This window comes from Mesoplodon densirostris, chromosome 6, assembly GCF_025265405.1.
Source record: "Mesoplodon densirostris isolate mMesDen1 chromosome 6, mMesDen1 primary haplotype, whole genome shotgun sequence".
Lineage (NCBI taxonomy): Eukaryota > Metazoa > Chordata > Mammalia > Artiodactyla > Ziphiidae > Mesoplodon > Mesoplodon densirostris.
In genome coordinates, this window is record NC_082666.1 from 72,617,839 (window position 1) to 72,631,694 (window position 13,856).

Here is a 13,856-nt window from a genome sequence, read left to right on the forward strand (position 1 = left end):
AAGGGAACCCTCTTGCACTGTTAGTGGGAATGTAAATTGATACAGCCACTACTGAGAACAGTATGCAGGCTCATTAAAAAACTAAAAATAGGGCTTCCCGGGTGGCGCAGTGGTTGAGAGTCCGCCTGCCGATGCAGGGGACATGGGTTCGTGCCCCGGTCCGGGAGGATCCCACATGTTGCGGAGCGGCTGGGTCCGTGAGCCATGGCCGCTGGGCCTGCGCGTCCGGAGCCTGTGCCCCACGACAGGGGAGGCCACGGCAGTAAGAAGCCCGCATACCGCAAAAAATAAATAAATAAATAAATAAATAAAACTGAAAATAGAACTACTGTACCACCCAGAAATTCCACTATTGGGCATATGCCCTGAGAAAACCATAATTCAAAAAGAGTCATGTACCACAATGTTCATTGCAGCTCTGTTTACAATAGCCAGGACATGGAAGCAACCTAAGTGTCCATTGATAGATGAATGGATAAAGAAGATGCAGCACATATATACAGTGGAATATTACTTAGCCATAAAAAGAAACGAAATTGATTTACTTGTAGTAAGGTGGAAAATAGTTTGGCAGGTCCTCAAAAAGTTAAGCAGTGAAACAGGAATTTCACTCCTAGGTATGTATCTAAGAGGATTGAAAACAAATAGTCACACAAAAACTTGAACATGAATATTCATAGCAGCAGTATGCATAACAGGCAAAAAGTAGACACAACCCAAATGTCTATCAAGTGAATAAACAAAAATGTAGATAAATAAAATATGGTCTATCCATAAAATGAAATATTATTCAGCCAAAAAAAGGAATTAAGTACTGATACATGTTACAGCAAGGATGAAACTTGAAAACAGTGCTAAATGAAAGAAGCCAGACACAGTAAAGTCAACATATTGCATGAATGGGCACATCTACAGAGACAGAAAGTAGGCAATGGCTGTCAGGGAATGAGAGGCAACTGGAATTTCTAACATTTACAGGGCTTCTTTTTGGGGTGACAGAACTGTTATGGAATTATATAGTGCTAATGTTGCACAGCATTGTGACTATACTAAAAACCCATAGAATTGTATACCTTTAAAATGGTGAATTTTATGTTACATCAATTTTATCTCAATTTTTTAAAATGGAAAAGACCTCCATACAGTCAAGAAACATTGTGCCAGCTAGCACAGGAAAAATATTTAAAAGAGCAAGGTCCATTTACACAGAGCAGACAAGGAGGCTGATTTGGAGACAAGAGGTGATAGTAAACCGATCAGTGGCACAGTCCACCCCTTTGATTACACAACTTCCACAAGTATCCTTCAAACATCTGAACTCCCATGCACTTTGAAAACAGAAAGTTCTATATAATTATGAATGATTTCACAGGATCTACTTATATTCTTGTATCTTTTCCCCTGCCTTTTCTCTTTGAAAACAACTCCATTTGAATTCCAAAACTTTTTGGATCCCACAGGGTGACTTTACATCTTTGCCACCATGTTAGAGGAAGGGAACGAAGATTATATGTGTCTTTACCTTTAGTGAAGTTAGAATCAAACAAAAGAATGAAACTACCTGGGATAAGTAGTATGGGTGAGATAGGTGGAGAAATCCCCAAATTTTTTCTATACTCACCTCTGGGCCCCGAGCAAAAAGGGAAAGTAGGACTAAGAGAGTTGCTTATTTATCTCCTTTTTCCCTCTTTTATTTCTCACCTCTACAGACTAAGCCTTCTTCTGCAAGGCCAGACTATGAAGGAGTGACAGGGAACCCAGAGGTGGCTTTAGATGGAAATTTCTAGAATGGAATGTGATATATATTATTTCCCTACACACTGACTGGCTTGAAGATAACTACTTTAGAAACACTACTTTAGAAACCTTTAAATCTTCCTCTGCATGTCCAATGTTGCCATTTCCCTGAGAGGCCCAGCTGTACACAGGCCTGAGTGAATTCGCTCTGTGAGTAATACTTGATTGTCCAAGAGCCCAGTGAGGTCCACTGTCTAGCTCCATGTGAAGCTCCTTAAAAGGTCTGTATTCATCCAAGGGTCTATCAAGTAGTGCATGTTCTCAGAGGAGAGCGTCCCTTTTTCCTGCGGTGAGGTAATGAAACAGATGGCTCCGGCATGCTGTGCTCTCACCTAAAGTGTCAGTGAGCCAGCCATCCTGTCTCAGTTCCACAAACAAACATCCCAGTCCTTGCAAAATGTGGAAACAGCAGAGGATCTTGATTCAGCATTGGCTTCAGCAGTGAAAAAATGAAAGCATTTCGCCGTTTCTCATAATAACAATTACCTAGGAGGTAAATTTAAGAGATTTAGTTTCCAACGAACCCTTTCATGGTTAAGGGAATACAGTCTACTTGAATATCCTGAAGTAAAAATTTCAACTGTAGTTTTGTGTGGGCAAGAATTGGGTGAGTAGAAGAGTATGAAATTGTAAGCCTTCAACTGTTTTAACCAGGACCTCCAATTAACTGGAAGTTCCCTCTTTCTTTTTTTGGAAACGGGGGAGTGGGGGAGGGTGATGCTTTAAGAACTCACATCCAGGATCTTAAAACAACTTCCAGGACTTTTCTTAGAATAAATCTGCCTTCTAGATCTCTAATTCTGTAGAAATAGAACTGATGGTCAAAAGATAATCATGAGTAACTAGAAAATCCCCAATTATCAAAAGAATCAACTGTGGTCATTCTACTACTGTACTGAATAAGACAAGAAAGAGGAGTGATGAATTTATAAACACTTTCAAGTGAGTTTTTTCAAAAATTTAAATGAGAAAAATTTTGGTTATTGTTTAATTAATTACACAATTCACTTGATTTGGGTCCTTTACTTTCTGGGTAATTGAGACTTTATGAGGATTTATATATAAAGTTGTGTATATACATGTTCTCTTTAAAGATTCCTAAACAAGAGAGGGACTTCACTGGTGTTCCAGTGGGTAAGACTCTGCACTCCCAATGCAGGGGCCCAGGTTCAACCCCTGGTTGAGGGACTGGATGCCACATGCATGCTGCAACTAAGGGTTTGCATGCTGCAGCTAGAAGATCCTGTGCACTACAACTAAGACCCAGAGCAGCCAAAATAAATAAATAAATAAATAAATAAATAATCTTAAAAAAAAATTCCTAGAACAGTATGGAGTTTCCTTAAAAAACTAAAAATAGAACTACCATACGACTCAGCAATCCCACTACTGGGCATATACCCTGAGAAAACCATAATTCAAAGAGAGTCATGTACCAAAATGTTCATTGCAGCTCTATTTACAATAGCCAGGAGATGGAAGCAACCTAAGTGTCCATCGACAGATGAATGGATAAAGAAGATATGGCCCATATATACAATGGAATATTACTCAGCCATAAAAAGAAACGAATTTGAGTTATTTGTAGTGAGGTGGATGGACCTAGAGACTGTCATACAGAGTGAAGTAAGTCAGAAAGAGAAAAACAAATACCATATGCTAACACATATATATGGAACCTAAAAAAAAAAAAAAAGGTCATGAAGAATCTAGGGGCAAGACAGGAATAAAGACACAGACCTACTAGAGAATGGACTTGAGGATACGGGGAGGGGCAAGGGTAAGCTGGGACAAAGTGAGAGAGTGGCATGGACATATATACGCTATCAAATGTAAAACCGATAGCTAGTGGGAAGCAGCTGCATAGCACAGGGAGATCATCTCGGTGCTTTGTGACCACCTAGGGGGTGGGACAGGGAGGATGGGAGGGAGGGAGACGCAAGAGGGAAAAGATATGGGGACATATGTATATGTACAACTGATTCACTTTGTTATAAATGTTATAAAGCGGAAACTAACACACCATTGTAAAGCAATTGTACTCCAATAAAGATGTTTAAAAAAAATTCCTAGAAATGTTTATTTGACTGTAAAGTGCTTATCTTAAAAATGTGGCAAGTAATTGAGTTACTTTTCTTTTTTCCCCAGTGAAAACATTCAAAGACAGTGTTCTGTTTCAATCTGCAAGGATTATTTGTCTCTTGCTTTGTTTAGGAGAATCTTACCCTGGTATCCCTCAATAAGGGACTCTTTGACTTTCACTGGCCAAAATCCGTTGATTAGGAGCCCCGCCTGGGAGTTAATGGGCGAGTGTGGTGGCATGAGACAAGTGCAAGACGCAATATCCACCTCCCACCACCAAGCCAGGGGTCCAGTGTTGTCTCGCCAGCTTAGCGCTTCATCATATGCTCCTTCACCTACTCTTTGTCCGTATTTGACGGAGCCCCGCCGAACAGGAAACAGCTAAGGTAGCACAGAGAAGCAAATTTGACAGAGCCCTTTAATTAGAAGCTAATGGTTAACTCGTTTGGTATTCTTCATACCATAATGACATTATTTATCAGGAATTCTTTTGGTGGGAGTGTGGCTGCCTTTTACACTTCCAGCAACATTTCTCATCTATTATCACGAAAGAATCTTGAGTTCTTGTAAATCCCTTAGCAAAGGCTTCTTATAAAAGAACTTAAAAAGGAATAAGTCCTCTGAGATATCACAGGATTCTTGCTGTGTGCCTCCCACAGACTTGCATGAGAATTGCTCGGCTTGAACCATGTACGTGGCTTTGAAGATCCAATCCGTGTGCCTGTAATTCAGGCAGAAAAAAAAAAAGTCATAAATATTTGTAACGGAGCTCACGTCTGCATACGTTTGCGATATTTTTGGTACGGTAAAGGAGGGGAGAGTAAAACTCCGGTGTTTCTTTGCAGCCCCCCTTGTAGGGGAAATTTCAGTCTACCTCTTAGGGGCAAGGAATTAGAATTTCATGTTGGCGAACATGGATAGGGCGACACTGGAGGACGGATGGAGATGGAAATGAGAGAAATCAAATAATTTTTTTGGCGCCTACTTCTTATTGTTAAGAAGTCATTTATGTATTTGCTCACATAAACGTCTGAAATGTTGCCTCTCCCCCTCCCCCAACAAGGGCGTGTATGAACACCTGCCATGCACCGTTCTCCCCAGCTGCCAGTGATTTCAGCTTCCCAAGGTATATGGCCCTGCAGCTGCCAGATGAGCGACTTTCATGATTGCAGAGTTCCTATTTTTAATCAGACTTGCAGGAAATTGCGGGCATCTCTGTTTTATTTACTTCGTTTTAAAATGTTTCCTGCATGAGTTTCTTTTCTCAGCAGTGAAAATAAATGGTAGGAGGTGGTATCTGTGCCCTTCAAAAACTTTCTGTCGGTTGGGGGGCTCCTCTTTGCATTGTCTGTATGCAGGACTCGGATAACCAAAGTCCTGAGTCTTTCGCCACTATTTTCTACATGTTTTTCCTTCATTTCAGATGTCCCATAAATAGCCTAATAAGTGGAATTTGACTGAGGGATGTTGCATAGCAGCACAGAGCTTTCTGGTGCAGCTCTGGTGTGGTCAGGATAGAGCAAGGTCACTTCCTCTTCATTCCACCATGCTGAGTAATTCTCATAATACCAAGTCACCAAAGGAAGGGGCATGGCCAAGATTTTACTTATATTTGATCAAATCTATGAGGGTGCTAAGAAAGAAGAGAAAGCTGCCAGTTAACCCTGACAAACCATCAACTGAATGACTGATGTCAGAGATGTTCAGTGTGATGGAAGTGTATGCACCTTGGAATTGATGAAAAGTGGTCATTAGTCCACGATTTTTTCCCTAGCACTTTGTATGCCCACCCCTTTAGATGCTAATGGCCAAAACATGAGACATGGCCCTGGTGTCAGAGAACTTATGGTCCCTTTGGGAGAGATAAGATTATGACCACATAAATATCATGGATAGGGCTCAATGCCCTGAAGCAGGGAGTTGGGAGAGAATCTCATGGGAGTGGTTTAGAGGAACCAGAAAAGATGAATCTTAAGGATTGTCCCATGGGTAGACGAGAGCATTCTAGGGAAAGACAAAAGCTTTGACATCTGTGGAAATGATAGGCAATGATGTAGGTGGTCAGACTCTGGAACCAAACTGCCTGGATTCAAATCCCAGCTATGCCAGTTATTGGCTGTATGACTTTAGGCAAGTTGTTCAACCTCTTCTTGCTTCGGGTCGCCTACTTGTTAAAGGGAATTAAATTTGTTATTGTGGTTAGCATGTTACTTAACACACAATAGACGATCAGTGAGAATTAACTCAGAAAAACAATAATAATGGCATGTAAAGGACTGAGTGGGCTGAAACAGGAAGGGAAAAGTAGGGAACCTGGAGGGGGGTAGTTGTGGGGTATTAGAGAGGGTGAAGTTACACTGGTCCCTTTGCTATTCCTTAAACACAGCAAAGTACCAGGGCCTTTGCACAAGCTAGTTCCCTGGCCTACAATACTCTTCCCCTAGCTAGCTGTCTGACTTTCTCCTTTAGATTTCTTTTTGGTCATGTAATCTGATCAGAGAGGTCTTCCCTGACTCTCCTATATGAGATGGTGGTACCACCATCCCTGCTCAGTCACTTTCTGTCTCCCTTACTTTAATTTTTAAGAATAGTTCTTACTACTCCCTGTTACTTTATGTGCTGATTTATTGGGTTGAGAGAGAGAGAGAGAGAGAGAGAGAGAGAGAGTGTGTGTGTGTGTGTGTGTGTGTGTGTGATCATTCTCTGGCAGCCAGAATGGAAGTTAGAAGAGAATAAGGCTCAGATAGATAATAATGGGAAAGAAGAACAAGTCCTCAAGACTGAAAGACTTGGAAACATCTTCAATGAAGGGGCTCAGAATGTGCCACCCCAAAATATACCACTTAAGGATTATTTTGAGCTAAAGGCAATTAAGAAGCAGCAAATGTAGAAAGAGCTTTCTGCCCTACTCCTATCTGCTGAAAAGCAGGATATTAATTTCCCTTTGGGAAGATGGTCCCCCTCCCCTCTCCCGCTCCAGGAGGGCAGCCCTTGTTACTGGAGACAGAAAGTCTGCCCTGAGATGGGTCTGCACAAACAAACCTTACTAAAACAACCCTTATTCTCCATTAGTTTTCCCCACATATTTACCTTCCCCAAATTTCCTACCTTGAGAAACTCGAATTCCTTTCCCTTTGTTTTGTCACTGCTCCAAAATTCATCATCCTTTGTTAAAATGGTATATAAGCTCCCATGCCTGTTTTGGGGGTATTTTCACTTCTTTTCTGTGAGGCTCCCCTATGTGCATATGAAATAAACCTCTTCCACTGTTAATCTGTCTTTCATCAATTCAATTTACATGCCCTAGCAGCTAAACCTAAAGGGTAGAGAAAAAGATTTTTTCTCTCCCCTACAGCAAAAATAATACCATCAATGAATTCTACTTCCAAGGATATATAGTCTACATTTAAATAATAACAACAACAATAAAAATTAAAAATAAAAACAACAACAAAATTGTGGAGCCCTTTGAAGGCAGGGACTATGTCAGTTTTATTTGTAACCTCCATACCTGCTCATATCCTGTTCTGTAGTAAATGAAGAAGAAGCATCTCCATGATAGAGATGCCTCCTTGGGAGAACAATACATTCTCCTGGCCCATTAACTGAAACCCGTGACTCAGAGGGCTTGGGATCTCTCACTGTAGTAGACTGAATAATCATCCCACAAGGTTCCTAATCCCTGGAACCTGTGAATATTACCTTGTATGGCCAAAGGGACTTTGCAGATGTGAGCAAATTAAGAATGTTAAAATGAGTAGATTATTCTGGATTATCCGGAGTAGGCTCTAAATATAATCACAAGTGTCTTTATAAGAGGGAGGCAGAGGGAGATTTAACTACAGAAGAAGAAGCCAATATCAGGATGGAAGCAAGATGCCTCGGTGCTGGTTTTGAAGACGGAGGAAGAGGCCAGGTGCTAAGAAATGAAAAAAAATGTAACTCTAGAGAACAGAAGGAAGCAAAGAAGTGGATTTTCCCCTAGAGCCTCAGGAGGGTGTGTGGCCCTTGATTTCAGCCCAGGGAAATAGATATCAGAGTTCTGGTGTCCAGAACCATACAGTTGGTGGTAATTTGTTACAGTGGCCATAGGAGACTCCTACACTCACTGCTGTCTTTGTGATGTTTCATAGACACTGAGCCATTTGTTCAGGGCAATCGCAGTTCAAGACAACAAATCTAGTAGAGTCTTAGGAGTTTTCTCATTTTGTTTAGGTTCAGGACAGAATTTTTTTTTTTAACACTTTATTCCATCAAAATGTTAAGTCACTGGCTATAAGTCATGGTTCTCATTGTCTTTCAGCTTGTCCTTCTTGAACAGGACAGGAGGCAATATGCACCAACAAATAAGAATTCTCTGAGCACCTACTATGTGGCTGTATTTTGAGGCATAAATAAGCTTTAGACCACTTGGTCTAACCTTGATCATACTGGTAAGGGAACTGAGATGTGGAAGAACTCATATGAAAAGTATATTAAAAAAGCTTTGAAAACCAAAATAACCTACATGTAAGACGTATTTTTATTGCCTAACACTGTGTTGGACCCACCTACAGGATCAATAAATATAGTAGTTAAGTGACATAGTCCTTGTTGTTAATAAGCTTACAATCTAGGGAAAAATATTTTTACAGGAAAAACAAATAGATTTTCCTGATTGATAAAATGTATTATAAAACTCTGGTAATTAAAACAATGTGATCTGGTGTAGGAATAGACAGATATCTGGAATGTCATAAAACTCTAGGAATAGAATAAGAGTTTAATTTATAAATTTCAAATAGTGGAGAAAGAATAGATTATTAAATAAATAATGATGATAAAAATCAGCTAACACTCTGGGGAAAAAGGCTTCATTCCTTACCATACATCTTACACCAAAAGGAAGCTGGGATATAAATGGAAAAACACACAATATAATAAATTAATAGAAGAAAGCATAGATTAATATTAATTTTATTTTAAAGTGCAAAGATATTTTAAAAACATTGCACAAACAGAAATGGCATGAATTTTAAATTTTATAATCTGGTGACAAAAAATTATTAATTTAAGTTTTTATGTCCCAAAACAGGATATACAAATTCCAAAGATAAAGAATCTGAGAAATAATTACGAAGTGTGAAAATATTTATCTACAAGAGGTTCATTGCAATATATACAATGTGTGTGTATAAAAATCTAGAAGGAAAACACTAATATATTAACAGTAATTATATTTTGTTAGTAGGGTTACAGTAGAGTCTGTCTAGCTGTCTATCTAATCTCTCTATTGAGATATATATATATATAGATGTTAGATAGATGATAGATAGATAGATATTTAATTTATTTGTTTCTTTAATAATTTAACTCCTGGTAAACTGCCACCCCACTATCTCATTTAATTTCCAGAATAAGAAACACATCTATTAACATGGATCTGATTATAGGGTTTAGTATCAAAATAGAGTGGAATGAACTCTGAAGGAAAGCAGAAACACTTTAAAATTCTATACTCTTTCCTCAGTTTATTACTAAGGATTTCATTGTTACTTTAAAGGCAGAATACTTTGTTTATTTCTTTTTTTTTTCTTTTTTTTTTTTTTTGCTGTATGCGGGCCTCTCACTGTTGTGGCCTCTCCCGTTGCGGAGCACAGGCTCCCCATGCGCAGGCCCAGCGGCCATGGCTCACGGGCCCAGCCGCTCCGCGGCATATGGGATCCTCCCAGACCGGGGCACGAACCCGCATCCCCTGCATCGGCAGGCGGACTCTTAACCACTGCGCCACCAGGGAGGCCCAAGGCAGAATACTTTGAATGACTATATGTCTGCATATAGATTATCCTTTAATTCCTTCCGTTAGTTTACAAAATAAATCTCAAACTTTAGTATGTCTAATGTAAGTAAACTCTACTTGGAGTGATTTAAAATCCTTTAAATCACTTAAATCACTTACTTTTATTTAAAGAATTTTTAATGTTGGATTTTAACTTTGGAAACAAACCCTGTATAAACGCAGTTGCACTGCGTAGATGAATTTTATTTTTCTTTTTATTTAACCTATTTAATATGGAAACAAGCCTACATTTTTTCTTTCTTTTCCCTTTGTTTACAACATTAGAAGATTCTAACCCATTTTAAGTTAGCGGAGGGAACAGCATTCCCTGTAGGCTGATTTACAAATATCCCTCAGAGGAGTATGAAGATTAAGCCCTAAGGACAAAGAATTGGCTTTTCTGTTGCTAGTGATTCTGTTTCAAGATTTAGTGATAGTGAAAGACAGTTTCTTTGCTCTGTGAGGTGAGAATTGGGGACTGGAGGATTGGGGTAAGAAGGAGAAGGCAAGAAAGTCACAGGACAGATTACCGTAATCTGGGAGTTGATCCTGGGAAGGTAGCCAAAAAAATAACAAGCTAGAAGGAGGCTAGTGGCCTTGGAGAAGGGCCACTTAGAAGGACGATATTCAAAGGGCTTGTGTTCACTAGCCCTTTGAAAATCGTGTTTGGGCTCAGGCCCAAAGAATGAGACTCTCCTATCACCAGAATGTGGGTCCGTGACAGTAAATTCTCCAGTAGGTGCAGGTGAGAAGTTGGTCCCATTTGGGCCTCACCAGTTGCCTGATCATCAGGGCCTGTGCCCATCTGTATCTTGAGACTAGGCTTGGTCTTTGTCACGCTACTCGGTATGGGCATCCCCCTCCTTACGACGTCACATATTTTTCAGCCCAGAAGTTGTGTCTGGGGGTAGGGGGTAGGAGAGAGTTGGATCCCTGTACTGATGGTGATGAGAGCACTGAATTGAGTAGTTGGAAACATCTGGGCTGGGATATGATTAGCAACACCCCTCATATAAGCATTTTCTAACTTGCCTGAAAATTAAATTTGAAATACCTTAAGCAATGGAATAAAATCACAGAGCAAAATGTCTATAGCTAAAAAAACCTCAATCAAATTCTGCTTCCAAAAATAATAGCCAGATTAAAAGGCAAACAATATACTGGGGGGGATATTTGGAACAACTGTATCTCTCTTCCCCCCCCCCCCGAGTGGCAGTCGTGTCTGCTATGGTCAAGACTGACCACATGTGGGCGGTCAAGCGTGGGAGGTTATTTTATTTAGGTGAATTGCTGGAGTGATTGAGGATTAACCTGTGTTTTCTCAGCATGTGAATCCAGGGGCTTTGAAAATCAGGAGTTGCTGGCAGAACTTTGCCCTTTCCAGTGGAAGACAGACCAGGATGTTTTGGACAGGGTAAATGAACATAATTTGAAACAGAGAAAAGTAAATATTATGGAAGAGACGTATATCACAGTATTACATGGTTATCTGGGTAGTAGGTTTATAAGCGATTTTTCATTCTCACATGTGCTTTTTTTTTTTTTTTTTTTTTGCGGTACGCGGGCCTCTCACTGTTGTGGCCTCTCCCGTCGCGGAGCACAGGCTCCGGACGTGCAGGCTCAGCGGCCATGGCTCACGGGCCCAGCCGCTCTGCGGCATGTGGGATCCTCCCGTACCGGGGCACAAACCTGCATCGGCAGGCGGACTCTCAACCACTGTGCCACCAGGGAAGCCCTCACATGTGCTTTTAAATGTTAACCCTGTAAGACATATCTCACCGGAAGTTTCAAAATATGCCTAAATAAAAATTGAAGTCCCAAATGTGAACACATTAACCCTCAGTGCTGAAATGCATCTATATTTTTCTCATAATAATACTTGTCATCCTTTAAAGATTGTTACACTATTCTACGCTTAAACTATACCTATTTGTTCAAAGAGGGATGTTATTTTTTGGAAAGTTGTTGTATCTATGCTGTGATACAATCTGAAAAACATAAGCCTCATAAACTCTCAGCCTTTTACATTCTCCCTCAGCGCATTCCTTCTAAATAGGGTACTGACCTTGCTTTGGTGTTAATTCTTTCAACCGGCCAGATTGGCAAATTTACCCAAGAGAGGAGAACAAACTGAGTGAAGAGGAAATGAAAGAAAAGTGAAACAATCAAAAAATACTAAAAAAAAATCACAAAAAAAATCTTCATCTCCTTTGAAGGGTATTGAATCGATGTCATCATTTCCCTTTTAATAGAAACGTGTGGGAGGAGAAGCTTCCAGCCTTCCACTACCTAGATGACCACAGACTGTGCCTGCACCAAAGTTGTGACTCTAGGGATTCAATTTCTTTCTGTTTTGTTTCCAGGAAGTGCATTTGTACCAGATAACTCTAGCATAACAAAGGTTACCCTGAAAGCTGGTCAATAATTTATATGAAAGAATTTATGGAATTTTGTTGTTCCCTGATTTTCTTGTGGAAAGGGAGAGCAAAACAAGCAAAAGCCCTAAAAGCTTTTTGAAATGAATGTTACAGCAGGTTCCAACTTTCAAAACAACCACGACCATAATCGTTTGTGTTAGAGGGCAACGTGCTCCTGTGGTTTGGTCTGTGGCAGAGTTGCCAAAACTCACCGGCCTGTGGCTTCATTGTTCTCTGCTCAAGAAGAACAGAAACAATGATATGGCTTTGGTTTTTTTTTTTTAATTTCTTTGCTGGTTTTCACAGTTCTTTTCCAGTCAGTGTGTTTGTCCAATTTGGCCACAACCTGGCCTTGTTTCTAGAAATGGGGTTAGTCCTCTCAAGGATTTACCATAAAATATAATGCAGCACGTCTTTGGCTAAGCCTCCCTAGGTTGCTATTGTGAATCAAGTCTCGTGTGTTTTATGCAGAGCTTTTGGATTTTCAGAGAAATTTTAGGTCTTCCCTCTCACTAAAATGAGATAATGAGGATATGAACTAGTATCGCCCACTTAACAGGAGAAAAAAAACAAAACAAAACACTGAAGTTTCAAGAATTTCTACAGGGTATTTATTATTAGTTTGGGGACCTTCTGGCATTCAAATCCCCCTTCCCGTCAATACCCGAATATGCCTTCTGGAGGACCCCACATGATAGCCCAAATCCTCCCTATTCCTGCCCTGGCACAGTTTCAGGCACATGGCATAGACTAAGCCAATAGGATGCTCTCTCCTGGGATTTCACATCTTGAATGTGACCCAAAGACAAGGGGACAAGAGATAGCCAATGTCCCCAATTCCTTTCCTCCCATTCTCTGCCTCTCTCTCTCTCTCTGTCTCTGGGCGTTTTTTTGTTTGTTTTTGTTTCTGTTTTTTTTTTTTAATTTATCCTTTTAAAAAATCATTATTTATAGTGAAATCTAGTTGAAGAGCAGAGAAGTGCTGTATTTAAAGTTTAATTATTTTAAAGTGAACACATGTATAACGACCATCCAAGTCAAGAAATAGCCCTTTGCCAACACCCAGAAGTTCCTGTTAAATACTCCTTCCTGACTGCATTTCTCTCCTTCCCCAGGTTAACCGTTAGCCTGACTTCTGTAGGTAATTACCCTCTTGCTAGTTTTTAATTTTATCACCCAAAGATGAACCTATAAACAGTATAGTTTAGCTTTGCCAGTTTTTGAATTTTATGTGAGTAAAATCAAACACGTATTCATTTGTAAGTGGCTTCTTTCACTCAGCATTTTGTCTTTGTGGTTGGGTGAAACCACAGTTCATTTATTTTCATTGCTATGTAGCATTCCATCATATGAGTATAACACAATATATTCATCCATTCTACTGCTGAAGGCTACCTGGGACATTTGGACTGTTACAAACAATGATGGTATAAACAGTCTTGTACATTTTATCCTGGTGCACGTGGACACAGACTTATCTAGCTATCTGAGGCTGAGAGTGGTATAGATGGATCATAAGTTTTATTAATCTTCCACCTTACTTCACGATACCAAACAACTTTCCAAAGTGGTTGTTCCAGTTTATACTACCACCAGTAGCAAATGCGTGTTCCCATCACCGAACATCCTCACCAACACTTGGACTCGTCAGACTCTTAAATGTGGGATTATCAAATGATTTGCACAATTGTAACTATCTGATTTGCATTGGCTAAAAGTGAGCCAGAATATTTTCCTCAAAG